This window comes from Dryas octopetala, chromosome 1 (assembly GCF_963921425.1).
Source record: "Dryas octopetala chromosome 1, drDryOcto1.1, whole genome shotgun sequence".
Taxonomy (NCBI): domain Eukaryota; kingdom Viridiplantae; phylum Streptophyta; class Magnoliopsida; order Rosales; family Rosaceae; genus Dryas; species Dryas octopetala.
The window spans coordinates 9,715,739-9,730,101 of NC_141366.1; the positions used below are offsets into that span (position 1 = coordinate 9,715,739).

General features: G+C 33.7%; 1 long non-coding RNA gene across 1 annotated transcript; it reads right to left on the reverse strand.

Moving 5' to 3' along the window:
* Positions 1-7,625: 7,625 nt before the first annotated feature.
* On the reverse strand, positions 7,626-8,467 carry LOC147297559 (uncharacterized). The gene is made up of 2 exons (XR_015119990.1): positions 8,054-8,467; positions 7,626-7,836 (listed from the first exon to the last, which is right to left on the reverse strand). It is a non-coding gene; the product is annotated as an uncharacterized LOC147297559 (long non-coding RNA).
* Positions 8,468-14,363: the final 5,896 nt, after the last annotated feature.

The window sequence follows — 14,363 nt, forward strand, 5'->3', positions numbered from 1 at the left end:
AGCAAAGCAAATTCAACCATTATGCGCAACATCCGAAGGTGAAACGGGTACACGCACTTCTGTTTTTGTTGAGACAATTAATTCCCTTCCCTCATTAATCTTTGCGGACTCCACATGCGGCATAGTCTTTGTTTTTGCAATGATAGGTGGTGAAGGAGAGAGTGGAGAAATGAAGGTATAATTAAAAGGGTTAATTGGATTTCAGCCCCTCCAAATATTGTTTTAAAGCTTGCAACCCTTTGATCTTTTAGTTAATGGATGAGACCTATATTCAAAATTTCTAGCCACCTAAGATTAAAATACACCTTAAATGCCCTCTCTAATTACAAAATTTACCATTCTCATTAATATTACAAGACAATAAATGTAATCCAAATTTTAGGGATTCGATTGATCCCAATTATACAAGGCAATAAATATAAGGGAGACTTAGAATCTAGTCCGTTTTATGAGCCTTTCTTAGACTAAAACCGGTAGTGATTTAGGATTTTTAATTAAGTCTTTTTATTTTTTTTTTTGACGGCTTTATACAGCCTCTACAAAGCCCACTTTACACCCTAAGAAGGGAAATACCCTTCAAATAGAAGAAAATACCTTTCAAATCGAGGGAGGACTTTATTATGAATTAAAAAAAAATTTATTATAAATTAAAAGGACTTTATTATGAATTAAAATGATTTTCTTATAAATTATTATAAATTAAAAGGATTTTCTTATAAATTTTAAAACACCCCGGTCTCCATCTAAAAATTGTTTTGCTTAAACCCTTGAAATACACCAATGGTATAAACATTTAAAATCCCTCGAGTTAAGAATTGAAATTTTCAACGAATGACTTGGGATGTCCTAAAGAAGGAACGATTGGAGATGCCCTAAAGAACAACTTGAGAAACTCTAAAATATGACTTGGGTAGCGTCAAAACATAAATTGGGATGTCTTAAGATGTCCTAAGAAACGACTTGAGAAACTCTAGGGTATGACTTAAGAATCGTCAAAACATGACTTGGAATGTCACTTAGTACAATTTGAAATGCACCAAGGGTATAAACATTCAAAATCCTTCGAGGTACAAATTGAAATTCTCAAGGAACGACTTGGGATGCCCTAAGGAACGACTTGAGATGCCTTAAGAAATGATTTGAGAAACTATAGAATATGACTTGTGAAGCATCAAAACATGACTTGGAATGTCATTAGATACAATTTGAAATGCACCAAGGGTTTAAACATTTAAAATCCCTCGAGGTATAAACTAAAATTCTCAAGGAACGACTTAAGATGCCCTAAGGAACGACTTGAGATGCCTTAAGGAACGACTTGAAAAACTCTAGGGTATGAATTGGAAAGTGTCAAAACATGACTTAGAATGCCACTAGGTACAATTTGAAATACACCAAGGGTATAAACATTTAAAATACCTCGAGTTACCAACTGAAATTTCTCACGGAATGACTTGGGATGCTCTAAGGAACGACTTAAAAAAATCTAGAATATTACTTAGGAAGCGTCAAAACATGACTTCGAATGCCACTATGTACAATTTAAAATGTACCAAGTGCATAAATATTTAAAATACCTTGAGTTACCAACTGAAATTCTCACGGAACGACTTGGGATGCCCTAAGAAACGACTTTAGAAGCCCTAAAGAACGACTTGAGAAACTCTAGAGTATGACTTGAGAAACTCTATAGTATTACTTTGGAAGAGTCAAATCAAGACATGAAATGTCACTGGATACAATTTGAAATGCACCAATGGTATAAACATTTAAAATCCTTCGAGTTACGAATTGAAATTTTCAACAAACGACTTGCTAAACTCTAAGATATGGCTTCGGTAGCATCAAAACATGACTTGAGATGTTACTAAGTACAATTTGAAATGCACCAAGGGTATAAACATTTAAAATACCTCGATGTGCGAATTGAAATTTTCAAGAAACGACTTGAGATGCCTTAAGGAACGACTTGAGAAACTCTAGGGTATGACTTAGGAATCGTCAAAACATGACTTGGAATGTCACTAAGTACAATTTGAAATGCACCAACGATATAAATATTCAAAATCCCTCGAGGTACGAACTGAAATTATCCAGGAACGACTTGGGATGCTCTAAAAAAGGACTAGAGATGCCTTAAGAAACGACTTGAGAAACTATAGGGTATGACTTGGGAAGCGTAAAAGCATGACTTGAAATGTCACTAGATACAATTTGAAATGCATCAAGGGTTTAAGCATTTAAAATCCCTTGAGGTACAAACTGCAATTCTCAAGGAACGACTTAGGATGCCCTAAAGAACGATTTGAGATGCCTTAAGGAACGATTTGAGAAACTCTAGGGTATGAATTGAGAAGTGTCAAAACATAACTTGGAATGCCACTAGGAACAATTTGAAATGCATGAAGGGTTTCTCAAGTCGTTACTTATGTTGAAATGAGTGTCTGCCATTAATGGCGTAAAGTCAACGTTTGTCATTAATTGAGGTTAATTGCCTAATGTGCTGCAAGATTGGATGCTTAAAATCATGCATTTGCAATTAAGTTGGATTTGTAATTAAGACAGATTAGTTGACTTTGTGTAAGAGTTTTAAGTTTCTCCTATATAAACCTCCTATGAGGAGAAGAATAATAACAAAAAATTACCCAAAAACATTAGTTTTTGACATGGTATCAGAGCCAACCTCAATTTCCTTTTGAAATTTCTTAAGGAATTGGGGCTTGGTTGTTTTTGGGTTTTTGGGTTAAAAAAAAAATGATGGTGATTATGTTATGTCGGAAAAGAAGAAGGAGAAGGAGAAGGAGAAAAAAAAATATAATAAAAAATAAAAGGAAAGAAAAAAGAGAGATGAAAAGAGTTATTGGGTTTGGAGTTTTCCATAAAAGTCCATGATTTGGGTTTCCCATACTTGTTATTGGGTTTCAGAATTTTTTCATAAAATTCAAGCTTTGGGTTTAGAAATTTTTTCATAAAATTTCCATACTTGGGTTTCGGAATTTTCCACAAAATTTCCATCATTTTGACAGTTGTATGTGAGACAGGTTGTCATGAAAAAAAAAAAAAAATAAGAAGGAAAAGTCTTTTCTGAAATAAGGAGAAGCAAGAAGAAGGAGAAGTTTTTTCCAAAGACAAGGAGAAGCAAGAGAGTAGATCGTGACTGATTGATCGAGACAAGATCAATGTTGTTGGGTCTAGATGAAAAGATACTCTTCAAGCTAGACATTTGAGATATCTATGTCCAGCTTGAGGGGGGGTGTTGAAATGAGTGTCTGCCATTAATGGCGTAGAGTCAACGTTTGTCATTAATTGAGGTTAATTGCCTAATGTGCTGCAAGATTGGATGCTTAAAATCATGCATTTGCAATTAAGTTAGATTTGTAATTAAGACAGATTAGTTGACTTTGTGCAAGAGCTTTAAGTTTCTCCTATATAAACCTCCTATGAGAAGAAGAATAATAACAAAAAATTACCCCAAAACGTTAGTTTTTGACAACTTGGGCATCTCAAGTCGTTTCGTGAGAATTTCAATTGGTAATTCGAGGTATTTTAAGTGTTTATAGGCTTGGTGCATTTCAAATTATACTTAGTGGCATTCCAAGTCTTGTTTTGACACTTCCCAATTTCTACCCTATAATTTCTCAAGTCGTTCCTTAAGGCATCTCAAGTCGTTCCTTAGGGCATCCTAAGTCGTTTTTTGAGAATTTTAATTCATACCTCGAGGGATTTTAAATGCTTAAACCCTTGGTGCATTTCAAATTGTATCTAGTGACATTCCAAGTCATGTTTTTACGTTTCTCAAGTCATACGCTATAGTTTCTCAAGTCGTTCTTTAAGGCATCCCAAGTTGTTCCTTGAGAATTTCATTTCGTACCTCGAGGGATTTTGAATGTTTATACTCTTGGTGTATTTCAAATTGTAGTTAGTGACATTCCAAGTCTTGTTTTGACAATTCCTAAGTCATACCTTAGAGTTTCTCAAGTCGTTCCTTAGGGCATCTCAACTTGTTTCTTGAAAATCTCAGTTCATACATCGAGGTATTTTAAATGTTTATACCCTTGGTGCATTTCAAATTGTACCTAGTGACATCACAAGTCATGTGTTGACGCTACCCAAGTCATACCTTCGAGTTTCTCAAGTTGTTTCTTAGGGCATATCCAGTCGTTTTTTAGAACATCTCAAGTCGTTCGTTGAAAATTTCAATTCGTACCTCGAAAGATTTTAAATGTTTATACCATTGGTGCATTTCAAATTGTATCTAGTGCCATTCCAAATCTTGATTTGACGCTTCCCAAGTAATACTGTAGAGTTTCTTAAGTCATACCCGAGAGTTTCTCAAGTCATTCTTTAGGGCATTTAAAGTTGTTCATTAAAGCATCCCAAGTCATTCTATGAAAATTTCAGTTGGTAACTCCAGGTATTTTAAATGTTTATACACTTGGTGCATTTCAAAATGTATCTAGTGCTATTCCAAGTCATGTTTTGACGCTTTCCAAGTAATACTCTAGAGTTTCTCAAGTCGTTCCTTAGAGCATCCCAAGTCGTTCCGTGTGAATTTCAGTTGATAACTCGAGGTATTTTAAAGATTTATACACTTGGTGCATTTCAAATTATACCTAGTGGCATCCTAAGTCATGTTTTGACACTTCCTAATTCATACCCTAGAGTTTCTCAAATCGTTTCTTAAGGCATCTTAAGTCGTATACCCTAGAGTTTCTCAAGTCGTTCTTTAATGCATCCCAAGTCGTTCCGTGAGAATTTTAGTTGATAACTCGAGATATTTTAAATGTTTATACACTTGGTGCATTTCAAATTATACCTAGTGGCATCCCAAGTCATGTTTAGACACTTCCCAATTCATACCCTAGAGTTTCTCAAGTCGTTTCTTAAGGCATCTTAAGTCGTTCCTTAGGACATCCTAAGTCGTTCCTTGAAAATTTCAGTTCGTACCTTGAGGGATTTTAAATGCTTAAACTTTTGGTGCATTTCAAATTGTATCTTGTGACATTCCAAGTCATGTTTTGATGCTTCCCAAGTCATACCCTATAATTTCTCAAGTTGTTCGTTAAGGCATCTCAAGTCGTTCCTTAAAGCATTCCAAGTCGTTCCTTGAGAATTTCAGTTCATACCTAAAGTGATTTTGAATGTTTATACCCTCAGTGTATTTCAAATTGTACTTAGTAACATTCAAAGTCATGTTTTGACCATTCTCAAGTCATACCCTATAGTTTATCAAGTCGTTCCTTAGAACATCTCAAGTCATTTTTTGAAAATTTCAGTTCGTACATCGAGGTATTTTAAATGTTTATACCCTTGGTACATTTCAAATTAAAATGTACCTAGTAATATCCCAAATCATGTTTTGATGCTACCTAAGTCATACCTTAGAGTTTCTTAAGTTGTTCATTAGAGCATCTCCAGTCGTTTTTTAAGACATCTCAAGTCGTTCGTTGAAAATTTCAATTCGTACCTCAAGGGATTTTAAATGTTTATACTATTGGTGTATTTTAAATTGTACTTAGTGACATTCTAAGTCTTAATTTGACGTTTCCCAAGTAATAAAATAGAGTTTCTCAAGTCATACCCTAGAGTTTCTCAAGTCGTTCATTAGGGCATACCAAGTCGTTCCGTGAGAATTTCAGTTTGTAACTCGAGGTATTTTAAATGTTTATACATTTGGTGCATTTCAAATTGTACTTAGTGGTATTTTAAGTCATGCTTTGACGCTTCCCAAGTAATACCCTAGAGTTTCTCTAGTCGTTCCTTAGGGCATCTCAAGTCGTTCCTTAGGGCATCTCAAGTCGTTCCGTGAGAATTTCAGTTGGTAACTCAAAGTATTTTAAATGTTTATACCCTTAGTGCATTTCAAATTGTACCTAGTGACATTCCAAGTCATGTTTTGACACTTCCCAATTCATATCCTAAAGTTTATCAAGTCGTTTCTTAAGGCATCTCAAGTCATTCCTTAGGTTATCCCAAGTCGTTACTTGAGAATTTCAGTTCGTACCTCCAGGGATTTTGAATGTTTATACCCTTGATATATTTCAGATTGTACTTAGTGACATTCCAAGTCATGTTTTGATGATTTCTAAGTCATATCTTAGAGTTTTTTCAAGTCGTTTCTTAGGGCATCTCAAGTCGTTTCTTGAAAATTTCAGTTCGTACATCGAAGTATTTTAAATGTTTATGCCCTTGGTGCATTTCACATTGTATCTAGTAACATCTCAAGTCATGTTTTGATGCCACCCAAGTTACACCTTAGAGTTTCTCAAGTTGTTCTTTAAGGCATTTCCAGTCGTTTCTTACGACATCCCAAGTCGTTAGTTGAAAATTTCAATTCGTACCTCGAGAGATTTTAAATGTTTATAACATTGGTGCATTTCAAATTGTACCTAGTGACATTCCAAATCTTGATTTGACGCTTCCCAAGTAATATTATAGAGTTTTTCAAGTCATACCCTATAGTTTCTCAAGTCGTTTCTTAGGGCATCTAAAGTCGTTCCTGAGGGCATTTCAAGTCGTTCCGTGAAAATTTTAGTTGGTAACTTGAGCTATTTTAAATGTTTATACATTTGATGCATTTCAAATTGTACTTAGTGGCATTTCAAGTCATGTTTTGACGTTTCCCAAATAATACCCTAGAGTTTCTCTAGGCGTTCCTTAGGGCATCTCAAGTCGATCGTTTCGTGAAAATTTTAGTTGGTAACTCGATGTATTTTAAATGTTTATACCCTTGGTACGTTTCAAATTGTATCTAATGGCATTCCAAGTCATGTTTTGACACTTCTCAATTCATACCCTAGAGTTTCTCAAGTCGTTCCTTAAGACAACTTAAGTTGTTCCTTAGGGCATCCTATGTCGTTCCTTGAGAATTTATATTCATACCTCGAAGGATTTTAAATGCTTAAATCCTACAACAACATTTTAATGTGTATAAGCAAATACTAATAGAAAGTATATATACTAGATTCTTTCTTTACTAATAATAAAAGTAAACCCTTATATATGTTGAAGGTACAAGGCAGTAGATAATACTAATAGAAAGTATATATACTAGATTCTTTCTTTACTTTTAATTTGGGCTGCGTACTTATTCCGAATATTCTAATAAAACTGTTATTTATACGGTTTAAGATTTAATAATAAAATTCAACGATATAAAATATAAATCTTAGAACCTTTGAAAATGAAGTCTGCTCATCTTCTCGGAGTGATAAACAAAAGTACTTGATAAAGCAAACGAACTATAACATATATATATATATATTCTACCTAAAGTGCACAATCAAACAAATACAGGCAGAATGGCCAAAAAAAAAAAACAAATACAGGCAGATGGAAGAAGCTCTCATGACCTCCAACAAATACAGCTGGAGAACCATTTTAGACCAAAATTTTCCATCGATATATAGCGATCGAGCTGCTCAACAACAGACTCTTGCAAAACTTGTACGGCTCGATTCGATCCTTGATTGCCACTCATGCTCTATTAGCGATTTTGGTTGCAAGAATGGACCATGGAGATAGATTCCCAGACAACAAACAACATGGTACGAAAGAGGTAATCATATCATGTTTAATTTCTTTTAAGAGCATTTCTCGTACCAAAAGATATATATAGGTATATATTTACTGAAATTCGACATCGATCATCATTTATTCATTAAAACTTGACAAATTAATAACAATGAATGTGAAGTACCCATTGGTACTATCAACTTATTGATCATATATTATACATAAAGATTTGATGGGTATAAATATACTCCATCATCATCATTCATCGTGATCAATGCCGTATGCCAATTAAATATCACTACATCAATCAGTTTCACCTACCTGGAATAACAATAAATTAACAGATTTAATTAATATATATCATAATTAACGAACTACGAAAAGTAGTACGTCTTAAAAGTGAAAATAAAAATGAATTGATGGTGGCTCTCACTGTTGGTAATTGAAAGAAGTAATTAATTAAGCGCTCAATTTAAAAGAATAATAATATATCATGTTACAGTAGGAAGTAGGAAGCTAAATCAAATTTAAATCATACCTGTAGCAGGATTAGCTCCTGGGGAAGGACTTACTGGTGTGGGTACTGCTGCCGCATCCAAATTAGAAATCTTCACATGCAGCCTACTCTTCTCTTTTGCAATAACAATAATTAATTAAGAAAGAAACTTTAATTAATGATCAATATATTTAGATTACATATACATATATAGTATAATAATTAATATAGTACGTGATGAAGTTATTATATATATTCTAATTGAATTTTGTGGTATGTACGGGGATGGAGAGACTAACTGGTTTTTGGAATTTGGGAAGCAATATTGGCATATTGTGGGAACCTAGCAGATTCGACTAGTGTCGTAATAATATTGGATGATGACAAGAAAAGCAATAGAATGATGAAGGAGGAGTGCTTGTGATGAACCATTTTATCATACCATATAAGTTTTCGTTCTTCGCTCCACCTCAATTTATATAAAATATAATGCATGTGACGTGTATACATACATATATACGACCATTCTATTGCATGTGCCAAAGTAGTCAAGGATAGATGTTCATGTTTATGTATACATGAAATTAATACTATATTTCTAATACAAGTATTGGGCTTCACTTATACAAATAAATGAATTCCATCTTTATTAGAAAGAGTGTTTATATTTTCACTCATCTGTCTTATTTCCATACCCACCTTATTTTTACACCCTACAAGATAATAGTTTAAAGGGGGTGGGAATTTATAGGAATAATGAGAGGTAGAAATAATTCTTTTATATCTTTTTAAATTTAATAAGGAGTGTACAAATAAGGTGGATAGAGAAATAAGACAAATTAAAGGGGTGAGAATATAAGCACTAGCTCTACTAGAAATTTGACATCGGTATAGTAAAAAAACAATAATAAATTAGATACTAGTACCAAAACACTAATGAGCTTGGTGAGAAAAACCATATCCTAATAAATTGGTGTAAAAAACAAAATGGCAAATGCATCTCCTGCAAAGGACAAAATGGCAAATGCATCTCCTCAAATGACAAAATGGCATATGCATAGGAGATGCATCTCCCGTAGAGACTGATGCAGCGGTGGCAATTTTGGCATGCAATTCAATATTTTGGACTGGTTGTCCTTTAAACCAATAATATTAGTGATCCAGCCTTTAAATCTAATGAACCCAAAAACTAATACGATACATCTAACATTACTCTTATTAAAATTTTGCAGTCCAAGTGATTTGGTCAACAATGATGTCTGAATTAATGGTGAGAAATAGCGGGTAGACCTGCCTATAGCCTCTGACCTCTGTCGTGGTCGAATAAATTTCAATAATTTTTAATTCAGTTAATTTTTTATAATAATAGTCTTTTAAATGGTAACCGAAAAGATGAACAATTTTTTCTACCTTGGCTGGCTGAGTATAGGATAATTTTTCTTAAATAATGGATTATCACTTGAAACTTCTTATAAGATATTACAAATAGTCTTCCTCACACATGGCCTGTCAATTAATTGTCATAAGTTGAAGTCGTTGAAGGAATATGGGATTAATTAATTGCTAATTGATTAGTTTGTCTATGAATATTGAATTAATTGTCCACTTAATTTGATCACCTTCGGAATATCGATCATATATATGACCGGTCTATATCTCTTATATAAATATGTCTTCATTTCAAGAAAAGTAAGGACGATATTGTTTGAGCCCATTCCAGAATTTCACGAGACCATTTATTTCTTAGACATCTTGTAGGTAGTCGTACTAATTAATAGATACTGGCCGGATTCTCACAGCGAGCTTGTTTTGACATTGTTAGTTTTTTAATCGGAGTTTTGTATTACAATAAATTTAAGGATCTTCCAAATAATTCTTCAATTTACTGTAATACAAGGCTCAAACTAAAACTCAAATAATGTCAGAATAAGTAGAGAAGTCGATAACTATCAAACGATTACAAGTTGTACACTAAAATTAATGACAATACTTAAGAAGCAAGGAAATTAAAAAACACATGTTTTAATTAATAATTCATTCATTTGGCATACAACGGAGTATTGCAGGCATGTAAATATCATACAAAGCAAGGAAGGTCTTTGGGGTATTATTATGACCGCACATCAAATTGGTTATGAGATTTTTCATGACAGTCCAAGGGATTTGATCAGTCAATGACTCATTAATTAATGGCTGCCTGGTGTGCGTGGAATAAATCAAGCCTAGACTTTAAAGAAAATTAATTCATATGTATTAGAAAGGCTTAGAGTGCAGTCCATTTTATGAACCCCAAAATCTTAGAGTTAAAATCTAACATGCAGCCTTTACAAAATCCACTCTATACTCTAGGAGAGAAAATACCCTTTAAATAGGGGGAAATACCATTCAAATTGGAGAAGAACTTTATTATGAATTAAAAAGATTTTTTTATAAATTAGTATGAATTAAAATGATTTTCTTATAAATTTTAAAATATCTCTGGTCTCTATCTAAAAACTGTTTTTTTAAAGAACTTAAGCCTAATTATCTCTATATATTATAGTATTATGGGGGTCTCTCAATTAATTGTCATAAATTGATGGCTGGAGGATTGCTCCGGTGTTGGTAGGGCCAAACCGGACCGTATACCTATTTTACTTTTGTTGTTTTGTATATGGGTAAGAGATGGGGTTAGTGATAGAGATTATTATATCATTTGTATTCAAATTTTGTAAATTGGGAAACTCTGGCAAACACTGGATTAGATGATGAGAAGAATATTAGCATTAGGAGTACTATTAAGGGAATATTGTAGGAAACGCAAGCCTTGTGAACCATTTTATCAAACTATCATACGTAGTGCATGTATTAGCTTAATTTGGCTTCTCCATTTCCATGCATACTGCTTTACTTGCTTATATAATGCTAAGGAAGTTAAAAAACACATGTTTTAATTAATAATTCATTCATTGGCAATTTGGCATACAACGGAGTATTGTAGGCATGTAAATAAGCAGCCAAGCAGCTTAACCACACATCAAATTTGTAATGAGATTTTTCATGTCCAAGTGATTTTATCAGTCAATGACTCATTAATGCCTGCGTGGTGTGCGTGGAATAAATCAAGCCTAGACTTTAAAGAAGATTTGGGCATGTTTGGCAGTGCTTTTAAAAGCTTTAAAAATGCTTTTGACTAATGTCTAAATAAAAGTGTTTTTGCTTGAATTTGAAAATAAAAAAATAAAAGCATTTTTGAGTTATAAAAACACTTGCAAGAGCTTCCAAGTACATTCACAATAAACACTTAGATTTTTTTTCAAAAAAATTTATGTCTTTCCAATAAAAGCGCTCCTGATGTAAGCGCTATAAAATTCCTTCCTATAGAAACACTCTCAAACATGCCCAATTGACATATATTAGTGCGGCCTCCAATTCATTGTCATAATTAAATTGATGGAGGATTGCTCCAATGTTGGTAGGTCGAAACTAGACCGTAGCTAATTCCTTTTGGGCTTTTGGAATTTTGGACTTCGGCCCACGTAACCAGGAAGGGAGGTTCTTAATTAGAAATACGCTTAAAAAAAATTAAGTTAAAGAGCATTCTATTCACGTATGCCCATCTCTTAGCTAAAAAAGGCTGCCGAAGACTTGGTGCATTTGAAGCTAATTTAATATTTACATCTGTAATTTTTAGAGTATTTTGAATTTACATACGCAGTTTTTAAAATGCACGGCGACTTAATTTCTTTCTTATTTTTAGGGCTCACCAAATAGCCCAAGGCCCGAAGCCCACCCGAAGCCCGCCCGGCCCATTGGGCCCGAAGCCCGATTTGGCCCGACATTTGGGCCGGCCCGGCCCGGCCCGAAAATTTCTTGGGTTGGGCTTGGGCCATCCCCTTGAAGCCCACGGCCCGCCCAAAGCCCGGCCCGCTTAGGCCCGCCCAAAGCCCGGCCCGAAGCCCAAAGCCCAAAGCCCGTTTAATATCTTCAATAAAAAAAAATATAGAATTTTGGCTATGTTATGAATTGAACTTGAGACCTCATAGAACAAATTTCAACTCTCAACCAACTGAGCTGACTAGTTTATTTGTCTAATTTGTGAATCATAACATATTTAATAGGTTTTTCGTTTGTTTACTCTAATAAATTATTAATATGCTTATTAAGTTATTATATAATTCTATAATATTAGTAAATAGTAATAGTGTAAAGTGTAAACTATACTATGTAATACCATAAATAATAAACTTTGAAAATTATATACAACATTACAAATTTACAACTATATTAATAAAACATAAATGTATATGTATATATACAACTTTTATAATACAACTATAATTAAAGTTATTAAACCATGATTGTTCATTAATTTAATAATTTGAACCGTTCATTTTATATGTTGATAGTCAAAGATTATCCTTACAAAAAATCGGCCAAATCGGAATTCATTTACCCATTCGATTATCATTAAAAAAACCATGATCATTCATTAATTCGACCATCGTTACGTCACTTTTACATATAAATACACTTGAAGAGTTGAAGAGTATAATTCTAATAACTTTCTCGTTGAAACCTTATTGTTTTCATAATTGTGAAGACCACAACGTGATTTCAACAATCTGAGCCGTTCATTTTCTATATTCATAGTCAAAGATCATCCTTACAAAAAATCAGCAAAATCAGAACTCATCTACCCATTCGATTATCATTAGAAAAATCACGATCGTTCATAAGTTGGACCACCATTATCTAATTTCTACATTTCCAATTGAACTAATTTTTTGCAGGGATGATCTTTGAGTGAAAAACTAAAAAATGAACGGTTCGGATCAATGAAAACTTGAAAACACGATCGAAATGTGAGCTTCTACATATAAATACACTTGAAGAGTTGAAGAATATAATTCTAATAACTTTCCGGTTGAAACATTGTCGTTTCCATAATTGTGAAGACCACAACGTGATTTTAACAATCTTAGCCGTTCATTTTTTATGTTAATAGTCAAAGATCATCCTTACAAAAAATTGGCTATATCGGAATTCATCTACCCATTCGATTATCATTAGAAAAACCACAATCGTTCATTAATTCGACCACCGTTATGTCACTTTTACATCTCCGATTAAGCTAATTTTTTGCAAGAATTCTCTTTGAGTGGGGAACTAAAACTTGAATGATTCGGATCGTTGAAAACACGATCGATATGTGAACTTCTACATATAAATACACTTGAAGAGTATAATTCTAATAACTTTCCCGTTGAAACCTTGTTGTTTCCATAATTATGAAGACCACAACGTGATTTCAACAATTTGACCCGTTCATTTTCTATGTTCATAGTCAAAGATCATCCGTACAAAAAATCGGCTAAATCGACATTCATCTACCCATTCGATCATCATTAGAAAAACCACGATCGTTCATTAATTCGACCACCATTATGTCACTTTTACATCTCCGATTAAGCTAATTTTTTGCACGAATTATCTTTGAGTGAGGAACTAAAATTTGAACGGTTCGGATCGTTGACAACACAATTGCATCGTTTGTTTATAAAAATATGTAATAAAATATATAATAAAACATATGTACATTTATGTTTTATTATAGTTGTAATGTTGTATATAATTTTAAAAGTTTATTATTTATGGTATTACACTATTACTAACATAATAGTATTATAGAATAACTTAATAAGCATATTAATAATTTATTGAAGTAAACAAACGAAAAAACTATTAAATATGTTATGATTCACAAACTTAACAAATAAACTGGTCAGCTCAGTTGGTTGAGAGTTGAAGTTTGTTATGTGAGGTCTCATGTTCAAATCACAACATAGCCAAAATCCTATATTTTTTTTTAACATATATATGTGTCTAAACAGGCTTTGGGCCTATTTGGGCCGCCCGTTTGGGCCTAGCCCGGCCCGGCCCTCCAAGCCCGCAAGCCAAAGCCCGATGGGCGGGCCTTGGGCTTGTGTATTAAAGCCCAAGCCCGGCCCGGCCCGGCCCGAAAGCCCTATTGGGCTTCTATCATTCAAGCCCGAGCCCGGCCCGAACCCGAAAAATTTGGGCCGGGCTAGCCCGGCCCGGCCCATTGCCGACCCCTACTTATTTTAGCTTTCTGGATAAAGTACCCAAATTTCTTTATATAAGGTAATCATATCATGTTTCATTTCTTTTAAGAGCATTTTGTCCACTTAATTTGGGTATGAAATTGAAGAGCAACAACACAAGATCGATAAACTGAGCTTGGCTAAAAGCCTAAAACCCTCCTTCCAGAAAAAAAAAAAATTAAAAAGAAAAAGGAAATATGCTCGGTTAGCATCTATGTCTCATTATGCTTGCATGTTTGCCTTTCCAC